Genomic DNA, 13,105 nt, shown 5'->3' with positions numbered 1-13,105 from the left:
ACTGGTGAGCGTACAGCAGCCTTGCGGCGACATTGAGGGGGATTTCTTCCTTCCTTCCATAAAAAGTGGGCATGCACTGCAGTTTATTTTGAGTCAGTGCTACATGTGAAAAATATGTTTTAACTGGCAGGAAGGAAACGTTTGTTAAAAACTACAGTGGCCAGCTGTTGTGCTTAAAATGAAGTTAAGTATTTGAGTCCTGTTTTTAATGATTTATATCCTCGGCAGGAATGAACGGGCTGAGTCAGGACTAACAAACACGCTGTTAGTTTTAGTCTTTTTATGACAAAAGGAAAACTTGTATGTGTACTTAAGGAAAACACAAATAAATACAAAATCCTCTATGTACGATTGTTGCTCATTTGGACCCAGCATAATAAATGTGTTACTTACAAACTTAGAAGAAGACAGAGGGTTCAGGGTTGCAGCGTAACCAAAAATAAATAAATAACCAGAAATAAAGATGACATCATGTGTCATTTGCTAAGCTCACTTTCTAAAAACTTCAATTTTACAACATAATGTATTTTTCTGCTGCGTACCCTGGACACTCTCGGATCCTGTGGGTTTTTGGTCTGAGCTAATGATAAACTATATTGGCTAGAGGGGAACATGCATTTCTCATTTTTTCCCTGTAATACCATAAATCGTGAGGTTGAGAGATTCTCCCAGCTGTCATTTCTCTGTCTCAGTGATGCTCATTAAACCATGACTCTTCAGGCCAAGAGGCCCCCGAGGCTACATCTTCCATTACTACCCTAAGTAGAGCTAAATCCACACACATACTAAACTACTAACAGCGCTCCACACACAACCAGAACTTGTACATAGAACAAAACTAAGACAATTACAGGAGACAGGCTTCATGGTGTTCCGCAGCGCATAATACTGATGAATACTCAAATGGCTTGTTAGTTAGAAGAACACAGTCGTTGAACTTGGTGAAACTTGTTTAACCATGGCGCTCATGTACAGAAGAGGCAGTGGTTTTTGCAAGACTCTATATGAACTTAGCTGCTCAGCCTCTCCGGGGATCACTTAAACACTTCAAAAGAGAAAAGAGGCAGATTGTGACCTTGCTACATGAAGGCTCATTGACCAAAAGCTCCTCGCTAACATCTTCAATCCCCAAAGTTCTGTTACCCCCCGAGGAAACCCCCCAATCAAAGTGCCGAATGCACTTGGGTGTGAAAAATGTAAAGATTCAAAGTGAACATTTTGGGAGGATTTTCTGGATTTTTAACACTTTTATCACGATTTACTTTAATGGCACCAGGAGCCAGTCATCTTGATTTACAAACCAACAGGCCAGGCCCCATTGGAAATTAACAGATTATCTTGTTCACTGGTCCGAGTCACAACTGTGATTACGCCACACGTCCAACCATTAGACTTTACAGCTCTGTTAACCTGGTGAAGACGGGAAGGAAATCACATTGTAAATGAACCTCATTGTTCACACTGTGATCCTGCAGTGAGACACAAATCAGAATGAAAATGAAAACTATGAAGATTATTTTATTTTTCTTGCCAAACAGCTGGATACACAACCGGTGGTTTTATTTTAACCTTTCACAGAAAACTGCTGACAGATATAACATGTAACAATCATTGAAATATCAAAATATGACTAGGCCTATGTTATATATTTTGTTGACTTGTGTACTTTGATATTATCAAAATTGTGGCCCAGATTCGTCCCTCACCATCATCCAGCCCACTTTCCGCCTGTTTGACAGATCTGAGCCACAAAGTAAACCATAGCATTGCCACATGTCAACCAAAGTTGTCTTAGGTGGCCGGAATTGGTTTTGTGCTATTTGGGCAATATTCACATTTTACCACATGGGCCACTTTAGGTTCACATTCAGATTACACCTTGCCTAGAGCAATGCATGTTTGCCAAAAAAGGCTGACATTTGTTTCCGGATATTGGGCCAAACTACCAGTGCCTGAAGTCGACCACGTCTGTATGCTATCTGGGTCCCAACAACACAGGATACAGGATGTTTCATTTTGGTTGCTTTTTAGGTAGCATCAACTGCACTTTGCCCACCTTTACTTTAATTTATAAAGCTATAAAGTCTCAAAGCTAGCCAGTTAGCCAGTTGGACACTTTTTCCTTCCACTGTTTGTACTGATCATTCGCAATAGATAATGATTATTCTTTGCTATTTGCCACATTTTGGAAAAAGACAACAACTCCCATGATTCCATGCTGCTTCACAATATCATCACACTAGGTCTATTTATTATTCATTTGAATTAGACACCCCCATTTTATTAAATCTCTAAATTTTAACCTGTAGTTATAGATTATTTATTACTATACAAAAATGTTCAAAAATGTTTGCACGCTAAGTATAAAGAGACACATCTGTTGTTTCAACTGAAAAATAATTTTTAAAACTTGTCTGAAATTGCCTAAAAGCATCCTGTGCTTTCATGTAGAATAAATGTAAAATGCACTGGTGGTGATCAAGAGAGAAACATGTTTTGCTTGTACGAAGAGAAGGGGTGGGTCATTCGTTCCTTACATTCCTTATTTATGTCCCCTTACACTTTTCAGTGACTAAAAGTTTTAGCTTGAACTCTAATTGAAAACACTAGAGTGAAAAAGAAAAAGGATGTTTGCCTGTGACTGCTGCTAGCTTTTCGCTGAAGCATTCTGAAGCCTTCTGCGGTATCGACTGCAAGTCTCAAAGAAGGTCACTTCTCCAACACAGGCCATACAAAAGGTGAAATGAGACAACTGAAGCAATCTTAGGTCAATATGAAATAGAAATCTCTCAGCAATACTGTAATAAAGTTACTGAAGTGAAGTAGTGAAGCCATAAAGGGGAACTTTTACAAGGAAAGAGCTGTCTGGAAGATTGGTTCGCCCACTGGCAAACAATGGCTTCTGAGAGCTAAGGTGGCGTGGCCAGTACAGTAACATGGAGCTGATACACAACATTTAAGCAGGAAAATGTCACAAAACTTATTGTTATGTGTGTGACAAAATACTTCTGTGAAATGGTGTGAAAAAAAAAATCTAAATTCTAATATTTATTCTATAAGTAGCTTTAAAGTGATGAAACATTGTAATTAGATAGTGATGAGTAAAATCTTCACAATATACATGCCGTTTTTGTGGCTTTACTGTCAAACCAAATTTGTGCACCTTTTTCTACACATTTTATGATTTATCTTAATCCAGGACAATTTTGCAATATTGGTTTCAACAAAACTTGTTTCCAGACAAGGTTTGATAGGATGAGATTGTAGAAGATAACAAGGACGCCTAATTTATTGTGCTTAACAAAACAAATACTGATATTATGAAAAGAAAAACACTAGGAACTCTTTTGCTCAGTGAAGCAAATGAAGTATTTCTCCTGCCAGTGTTCAGTGATCAGTGATCATTTAAGTATTTCATAAAAAAGTAAAAAATAACAGTTTAAATCAATGATCATTTGTTAGAACTTAATAACAGTGGTAACTTGGTAACATGTTTTAATTTCTGTTAGATGCTCCTTCACAGAATATTATCACTAAATACCATCATTTATGCTTTGGTTTAATGTGTTTCATTTCAATAAAGCATCGACAGGAAAATATTTGATAATTTTCTTTAGTTAGTAAAGCTTTAAAATGTTTATTATAGTTTAATATAAAATTAGAAAATGTGAACATGTGTTTAACAAACACTTTGTTTGTTACAATGGCAGATTAACAAAGAATAAAGGTGACGTTAAAGAACATCATTTTTAGAAATATTTTTTTTTTTCTATAAGATGTTTGGTTAGTCTCAAATTAAGGAAGCTAGCGTGTAGCACTGTGGTTCTCAGTAAAACCGTGGAGGGCAGGTACAGAAAAACTCTGACACTCTGAAAGACTAGTATAATTACATAGCTCTTTGAAATCAACTATTATAATTATACTGACCAATCAAAAGCAGGAAACTCTGCAGCGGCTGATGGTCCATACAAATTATTGTGCTGCAAAGATATAAACCTTTTATTATCGTGAGTAAACTAAATAATAAAAAGATGAATTACTTCTCTTTTGTTTAAATAGCTCTAACTTTAGTTAATACATACATGTGCATTCTGTAGCCCAGCAACACTGTAACTGTCTCCGTATTTGTAACACAGAAATTGAAATGAATGAGGACTCTCACTGTTTATTGGAAGTAAATGTAAACCACTGAGACGGGCGGAGGAGAGCGTGGCAGCTATCACACAGTTCAATCCTTTCACACACGAGGCCAGAAAGCAAGAATTACTCTGCCATTAGAATTATTTTCGAATATTCTTTAATTATATATGAAATGAAGAAAAGAAAAAAAGGTTAATCTGTGGCACAAAATAATTGGGATGATTAAGAGAAATTGAGAGGTAGGCATTCGAAAAATTTCTACCTTCTCTTCGTTCAACTAACACCTTCTGGGTTTTATAAATCCATTCCTCAGGTAAGGTTTTTTACTCCACCAAACATAAATTACCATTAATAGAACAAACAGACACAAAACATTTCCCACCTTTCATTATGTCGACCTCAATATGTCGTCCTTTACGCAGTTTAAAGTAATGATTGTTCTACATTGTGCTGCATTTGCATGTTCAGAGTTCAACCAATTAAAAGCTAATTAATTAGACACAATTCTATTAAGAAACAAATCCCACTCATCAATATACACAACCCAGGGTCAGCCGTTGCTCAAACGTGAATTGGCTCTTTGCACCGCACGGACTAGAGAATAGCACAATAGCACAATTGGAGCTCACAATAAGCAGTTTGGCACGGATATATTCGACAGAGCATGAACTCATCAGAGCTGATAGATTTTACTTCCCTGGATAGAAAGCAGGAGCGGGAGGAGTCACTCGGACATGCAGCCCTCGCTCAAACGCTCTCCGTCAGGAAACAGGATCCAGGTGATATCACAACTGATCTCGTGAGTTTCTGCATTCGTACTGTATTTCCACTGTTTTGTGCAAGTCATGCTACTGTAGCACTGCTGGATCAGTGTTTATTCTACTGCTTGGTGTTTAGTCTCTTTTGTGGAAACACATGTCTGCCTTCTACCTGTGTTGTCCTGAATCATACCTCAGCATTTGCAGGGAAACCAAAAAAAATTCAAAATGCAAAAATACTAAATAATTTATAATTCTTTCCAAGCGATATTACCATGAATGAGTTCACACTATAAAATAATTATCTTCCCTCTGCCTTTTCTCTCTGCAAACCCATTTCAACTCTGTTTTATAGTATATGTATATGTACGCTGTAGTACAAAAACAGCTACTAGAACAAACAATTCACATTTTATGATATTTAACCACTGAAAAAATATGTTGTTAAATTGTCCTAATTTAATTAAACCACTGGCAGCTACATACAAACTAGAATTTTGGTTAAAATTTGTTTTAATGTCGTGAAATTTTATGTTGATACACAAAAACAGTAATACCATAATAGCAGAGGTTCCTCTCAGTCGGACATTGATTGAAATCCTGAAGAAATGTTTGCCTCTTTACTGTACAGTGGTTGAATGTCTATGTTACGTGTGCCAGTTTTCTATCTATTACATTGAATACTTAATAAAGTAAAGTAGGCAAATATCCTGCTGGTTGAAAAATGTAATAAAAGAAATGTACTGCACAGTTTTTTGCTTCTCTTACAGGTTATGTGCATACTGTTAACAAATCTGCCTCCGGCTACTGCGTGTTCCCTTGATGAATTGTGAACGGCCGACAGTACAGTCTAAGTATAGTGGTCCACTTTGTGTAAGGCAATTCGTAAAAAGCCTTGCTCATTTGGGTATGCATGAAAAAACAATACCCTACTGGGAGCGTTCTGAGTTTCAAACACTTGGGGTCAACTACATGAGCAGATTCCACATGTGCAGCCCGTGGCCACTGAGGTCTGGAATCTACCTCCCTCCTGGCTGGGTGACGTTGCATGTTCTATTTCCAGACCGAAGGTTGAAGTGAGGCTGCGGGGAGTGTAACACTGACCCACATGACCTGTGGCCTAGAAAAGCTGCCTGAAGCTCTGCACACTAAAAAACTCCGAACTCCTTTGCTGCCGTCTTTCAAAGGCAAACAAAACCTTTGCACATAGCCCGTGTCTTTTCATGCCAAATGATTTGCATCCTTTTTATTCACATCTTTGACTTGTTGTCAATGTATTCCAAGCTGTTACGGAGCCTGATGCTCACTCTCTGAAGTCTCAAGTGGGATGAAAGAAAAGAAGTCGAACAGGCAAATCTGCTTTTACTTTCAGGCCCAGTGTCTCCAGGCCACATGTCTCCAGTCATCTGTCACTAGTTTACATACATACTATGACACTTCCTCTCTCTGTGGGAACCCGTTGTCACTACTTGGCCGCCAGCGGAGGCTGACTGGGTGCTAGATGGGTCTCCCCCAGGTACCTCTTGGGAGCCACATTAGGCCAATTGACAGTCTGACAGGAACATAGACACAGAGGCAGAAACACACGCATGCATGCACACACCCACACCCACACCCACACACACACACACACATGCGCGTGGTCCATCCTTAGCTTTGGCCCACACTCCTCCAACAGTACGCCAGCATGCTCCCAAGGCATGGCACACTTTGCATAAAACAGTGACTTTGCTCTACATCAATTTTTTCAGACACAAAATTATTTTTCACCCCTCTAGCCTCTCCATGCTGCATGGAAGTTTTGAAATGAATTATGGGAACAACAGAGCTGAAGACTCATGGGATCCATTTAAAGATGTGGGAGAGGCGATGCAGTCAGGGTTTGGGCTGCAGAAACATCACGCTCTGAGTAAATTAATCTACTATTGTTCTGCACTGTATAGAAAGTCTGTTATAAACTGTTTGCAAGGCTATTAACCCATTTTACTTTTGTAAATGTGATCTGTGAAAGAAATGATCTGTGGGCAAATCAAGTTTGACACATCAGTGGAAATTGCTAAAAAACGTTAAATTGTTTGGAAAAACACAGATTTTTTACGACTGCAAACTGTAGTTATAACGTTTGTTTGTTGCATGTAACATCCAACGCAACACAAACAGTAAAATAGCTTAATTTCCTTTGCTTAAGTGGGAGTAAAAACTGTGAAACCTTCATTTGGCCTTTCAACCTTGCATCCCCCGATACTCCGAGAGGAAGAGAGCGAGTGAGCGTGGGGCAGTCCACTCTAAGAGCTATTTCAGACCACGCGAAGTCAACACGACTCCCCAAGGTGAATTCCTGATAATGAACACAAAAGAAGTGTCAGTCCTCATAAAGATCTGTGATGATGCTGAACTCTCGAGTGCTCTTTTATTTTTTGCATATGTTTTTTTATGATTTAAATTCATCTAATTCCATGTAGACTCTAAAAGCGACTGTTCAATAGGCCACACGCCAAACAAGACTTCCAGTGACTATTCACTTAGGCCATTTATACAAATTTATGAAATCAAATTATCTACATGTGGTGTCAAAAGAGAAATATTTCTCACTGTTTCATGTTTAATTATTTCTGTGCACGGGCAACTGTTGAGAGCAGCTTCTCAGTCGCGGTTCACCTCCACCTCCTGACACCCACCATGAAGCAAACAACGGTTATTACCTCCACCAAGGTGAATGATTTAGTCTCAATTTGTTTGTTTTTTTGTCTACTATTTAGCAGGATTATGCAAGAAACTACTGAACTGTGACATGGGTCCAGAAAGAAGCATTTTGGTGCAGATTAGGATGAGGGGAAAGCAGATTTTTTTTTTTTTTTCAATTACATTGTGAAAAAAACATCCATATTTTCATTGATTTCTCAGATAATAATTAATGGTTCCTCATTAAAAAATATAAATCCAGATCAGTGAATTTAAATATGGTTTTCATAAGGGGACTGTTGAGACTTGGCGGAGGTAGGTGCTACAGTATTTGTGTGCCCTTCTAGTTTCTGGTTTATGCAGCTTACTAACACAACACCATACAACTTAATAAGTAAAGAAATACACTGCATCATTATCTATCCCCGAGTAAAAAGCCCTCCTGTCTCACTTCTTCACTGGCGGCTGTGGTCACGTTACAGTGTCACCGCAGACACCCGCTGCCTCTCCGCAGCCTGACACCTTGAACCTCCATGGCAGCAGGTACTTACCCCTCCACACCCCCCTCTCTTCCTCCTTTCCTTCCCTCTGGTCATTCTCACCTCCCCCTCCTCTCTCCACACCATCAGGCGAGACCTCGACCCATCCTCCTCCTCCCCCCCCCCAGTACCTGGCACCATGCCAACCTGTCAGCCACCCGTCGCCTCCCGAGGATGAATGAATCGCTGAGAACTTAGTGGGGGAAAAAAACCAAAAAAAAATAACACGGGTAGCTCACATCTCGTCTGATTATCGCTTTAGCTAATTGTCTCAAATATCAATTTGAGGCAATTAGCATGGGGTGTGATGAATGAGAGGATGAAAAACAGTCAAAAGATGAACTTTTATATTCAAAGCAAATCCATGCACGCTCCTGAATATGAATATCAAAGTTAATTCAAGCATGTATTTTAATACATGAATTCTAACACTATTATGTTGTCATTACCACAATGGAAACATACACTAGCTGTGGACAAATTTTCTTTTTATCTCCTTATATATTATATATATTTTCTTAGAACATATTTTTCAATAAAATTAGAGGTTGTATCTCAGCAGTAGGATGCCACCCTTTTTTTATGATTTTAAGAGGTTATATCCATACAGGTAGCACAATATCGAGAAAACTTTGAAGATTTGCATTAAAGAAAAGTGCATATTTCAAACTTGCACTCCTTAGAATAACCGATAAAACAGACAAATGCGGTGAGGTGAAGAGAAAAAAAAGTACTTCAAGGTTCTCCAGTTGCATGGGTTTTCAGTCCGGTAAAATGGCGGCCTCGATTACCAGATTAGTCAGACAGTGTTTTGCGAGAACACAGGGGGAATTTCAATAGAGCAAATACAGTTTTCTCTTATCCTCTAGTGAAAGGCTCGCTGCTCTCCCACAATACAAAAGTCACCAACAGCACGTCAATAATAAAAAACACCTTGGAAGAAGGACAGGAAAAAACACCTCTCCTCACCAAGGTTATTCAATGATAAGCAACAGCACTCAGACGCACAATGACGGCTCAAAGTGCCAGCGATTTTCAAAAATCATGCCATTGTGGATTTTGTTAATCATGGTCCTTGAGCTGAAGATATGTTTGCTGACGTAATTTAAATATATGGAAACAGTAGCATTGCTTATTGTGGACAAATATGTTCAATCTTTTGTCTAGAGTTATTTACTGCCACTCTGATTCAGATTCTACTGATTATATTCTTTCGTACAGAAAACATCATATAGACCATTTCGAGGAGACGTAAAGAGTCAACATTAAGAAGACAAGTGTGGACAGTTATTTTTGCAAAATTTGAACAACCAGGCAACACTCCATGTAGAAAGGAAAACCTCCAATCATTTTGTCCACTAAAGAAAAAGAAAGAATAACTGTGCATGTCTAATTAAAATGTAAACAGTGTAATGAGGACATCAGTGATTTAGGCAAACATCTCTTTGGCTGCCACTGGGGGTATGATAATTACAGAGGCAAATCTATGAATGCACATGAATCTCCTACAAGTCCAGATTAAAAGCCTTAGTGCTAAACCTAGTTTAGTACACCTGGGGATTGTCTATTCTAGCCAATCCCCAACAGGCACGGAGCTGCCTTGTCTTCTTATGAGTGCAGACACACTTCAAGTGAAGGAGATGAAACAAAGCCTCTGTTTCCATGTGTGGAAATGAGGAGGACGAGGAGTTTAAGCTGTGAATGCTGTTAATGCTGTGTACTCTGTATTAATAATATGCCTGGCTGGCACATATGGCCTGAATAAACCAGCTCTACAACATGACTTACGACAGTGTTTCTATTATAATCTGTCATTTAGTAACCCCAAGGTCCTATAAGCACATAATGCAATATGGCATGGATCATAATAACGTCACAGCATGTATATGGGAGAGATACGTTACTTAAAAAAAAGAAAGAAAAGAATTAGAGAGAAAAAGCTGTTCGGTCCTCCAAAAAAGTGGTTCTGAAAAAAAAAAGCACAAAGACAAAAAGGCAGGCAGACCAGTATGCACACACATACACACACATAGAATGTGCACACAAACACACATGCACCATTTATGTACGCACATATTCCTTTGAAAAATACATTATGTATGTGACAATAAAACGAGTTACAGTGACATAAATACAGCCCGTGTTGCTTTATCCACTCAGATCTGCTCACCTTAATTAAACTGGGTTTTGTCTGAATTAGAGGAAAAAATGACAGACCTGTAGCTAGGAGACATGTGAAGGGTAAGTACAAGCAGCCAATGGTAGCCACATGCATTTTAGAAAATGTCTATGCCATATGCTGTCACTCAGAGGAAAAAAACAAGTCTGAGCAGACAGTCGCTGTGTCTAAATGAGATGGTAGGAAGAGGAGGAGGAGGAGGAGGAGGGGAGAGAAAAGGGAGGATGTCAAGGATTCGTGGTCCTTCATCTTTGCAGTAGAGCAAACACGTCCCTCAGTATAGCAACAGACAGCTGCCTCCACTTTCTAATGCAGTCCAACTTAGATCACTGCGAGGATTGTCAGCGCGGAGAGAAACACACAAAGATAACATAGCGAGTTGCCATGAGGGAAACGACAGCGATGTGGATACAAGGGAGGGAGACAGACGGAGAAAGGGAGAGAACGAGAGGGGAGGAGAGGAGGAGGGGGGAACATGTTGAATACTTAGAAGAAAAATTTTAGATTTTTGTGCCTTTTTTTTCTTTTCTTCATGGAGTCTGACTCCACCGGGGACTTCAGTCGCTCTTCATATGAAAAGACACCACTTAACATGTTTGCTTAAAGATGACAATCCTTCACTGATCTCTATAGTCAGGAGCCTGAGTGGGATTTTCTTGTAGTTAATGACAAATAGATCCCTCTGTAAAGATGAACATTTCATCAATTTACAGCAGCTCCTGCAGACATCCCAGGGGGTGTATACACACAGAGGCAGCTCGAGGCATCCAGGAACTGCCTTTAATTGTCATCATTAGCGGACATGTATAACGTGTCAGTGTGGCCGTGCCCCACTTCCCCTATGGTTTAAGTCATGCTGTCAATTTAAGCCATCGCTGGCAGTGTTACATGTGCACTTCGGATTGTGAACAGAAGATTTAGAGCTGCTAAATCACTTCACACTAATGACACCAATAAGTCAGAGATTGTTTTTGATTCATTCACCTAACAATTCATCAGGAGTATATCGTATGTTCTAACAACCATAGGAGTTGAACAAATCTGAATTCCTGGAAATTTTATTCGATTTATGTGGTGCACAAAAAATAAATGTGAGCTTCTAAAGCCGCATTAGAGATGATTAAGAAAATTCTTAATTACCTAATATAATTTTTTAATAAATAGCTTGTGAACGGTGCAATGACTGTACTGTGGGATTGAAAACCTCTGCTTTGGCTACCATCTGCAAGTAATTCCTTTGTCAACACAACATGACTAAAAATAACAAGTATATTTCAACATATCTCTCCCAGTGTCACTGTGAAATAATTCACACAACTTCTTGTTATTATTTCCAGATATTATCAGCTCTTGTGGTGTGAACGTGTGTATCATTGTGTAAAGAGGGTGATAAAGACCGGAGGGTCAGTATCTGTCATTGAATTGCAGCACAGAGATTCATGACAAGCAACAGTTTAGATTGCGATCATAAGTGCTGCCCTATCAGAAATTAACAGAGCTGTCAAGCTTCTACCCATGCACAGCAGAGGTGTCTGGGGTTAAGTAAGGATCTGCGAGCACCACCTCACACTGCAGGAGCTCACACACACACCAACCTTTCCAGGGCCTTGAACTGATTAATATCCTCAGGTACTTAATAATTAGTACACTTATGATTAAATCTATGAGAGGAGGGTTTTCTAATTGCAAAAAGATCATTATTTGTTTGTTATGTGCAGATCCATTGTGATTTAAAAGATACATCTGCTCTTCCACTGTGTTTTCAAACTCCAACTTCTGCAAAAATTAGGTTTGTGCACGGCAAAGTGACAATACATGCATCCGTGATTTTTTTAGAAGTTTGCAATTAAATCATCCAGGAACAAAAAAACAAATCATACATTTGAAGAGACTATACATGCAAGGTGGTATAGATATATGCAAACTGCCAATACAGATTTCAATTTCTATTAAATAAACAATTTTCCCTTCTCCTCAGTGTCCATATCTTTGCAGCTCAAATCAATAAAAAAATATCACATCACACATGCATGGTGATGTGGGGTGGGGGTGGGGGAGGTCTAAATATGAAATAACATAAAAATCTAACCAACAAATTTAAAACCCACTTCACAAAAAAACACATCACAACCAAACACTCACACATAATGAATGTGGTAGTAATGTACACTTTTTTTCCTCCCACTGAGTGACAGATGCTGCAATGCTGTTATTTTTGAAGAGGAGTAAAAACATACTTCAGCTCGCTGCTGATGATGTTAATTTCCTCTCAGAGCAAAACATGCAAATGAAATGTGCGAACACAATTAAGTAAATTGTTTGACGGAGGTGGGGAAAGGTTAACTTGGGACAAAGTGTTTGCAAAAAAAGAGAGACAGCGCACAACTTGTTACTTCTGCTGACTTCTGTGTCCACGCTCAGATCCATTTACTGGCTTGTCACAAAGCATTTCCACTGGAACATGAGTAACAGCTATTTCTGACGCTGCCTTTGAACCAATTTGCGAGCAAATTAGTTCAAAGTTTCCCCGGCAAGTTGTTACAGAGTGTGACAAGTAAATAAAAAAAGAACATGGCAACTTTATAAATTAAACTTTGAATAAGTTCACAAGTGTGTGTTTTCCAAATCTATTGCAGAAGGGGTTTGACAGTCTCGACATGTTAGAGCATTCTTGTAAGTGGGTTTTTTTTGTACTATTTACTTTCCACTTGTCTTTCATATTTATAATTATTAATCTCAAACTATAGATAAAAAACAGACACTGTCATTATATTTAGTTTTTATACAAATAACAGTATTTTAGCATG

The 13,105-nt window shown here is 38.8% G+C and overlaps 1 protein-coding gene across 3 annotated transcripts in view; it reads right to left on the bottom strand.

Annotated features, from left to right (window-relative positions):
• The window catches only part of fign (fidgetin), a 33,023-nt gene that overhangs the window by 18,150 nt on the left and 1,768 nt on the right, over window positions 1-13,105 (bottom strand). The gene's annotated exons all lie outside the window — the stretch shown is intronic.

Source organism: Paralichthys olivaceus, chromosome 10, assembly GCF_024713975.1.
Source record: "Paralichthys olivaceus isolate ysfri-2021 chromosome 10, ASM2471397v2, whole genome shotgun sequence".
NCBI classification, from domain to species: Eukaryota; Metazoa; Chordata; class Actinopteri; order Pleuronectiformes; family Paralichthyidae; genus Paralichthys; species Paralichthys olivaceus.
The sequence above is the reverse complement of the archived record's forward strand: the minus strand, read 5'-3'. Positions and strand labels throughout refer to the sequence as shown.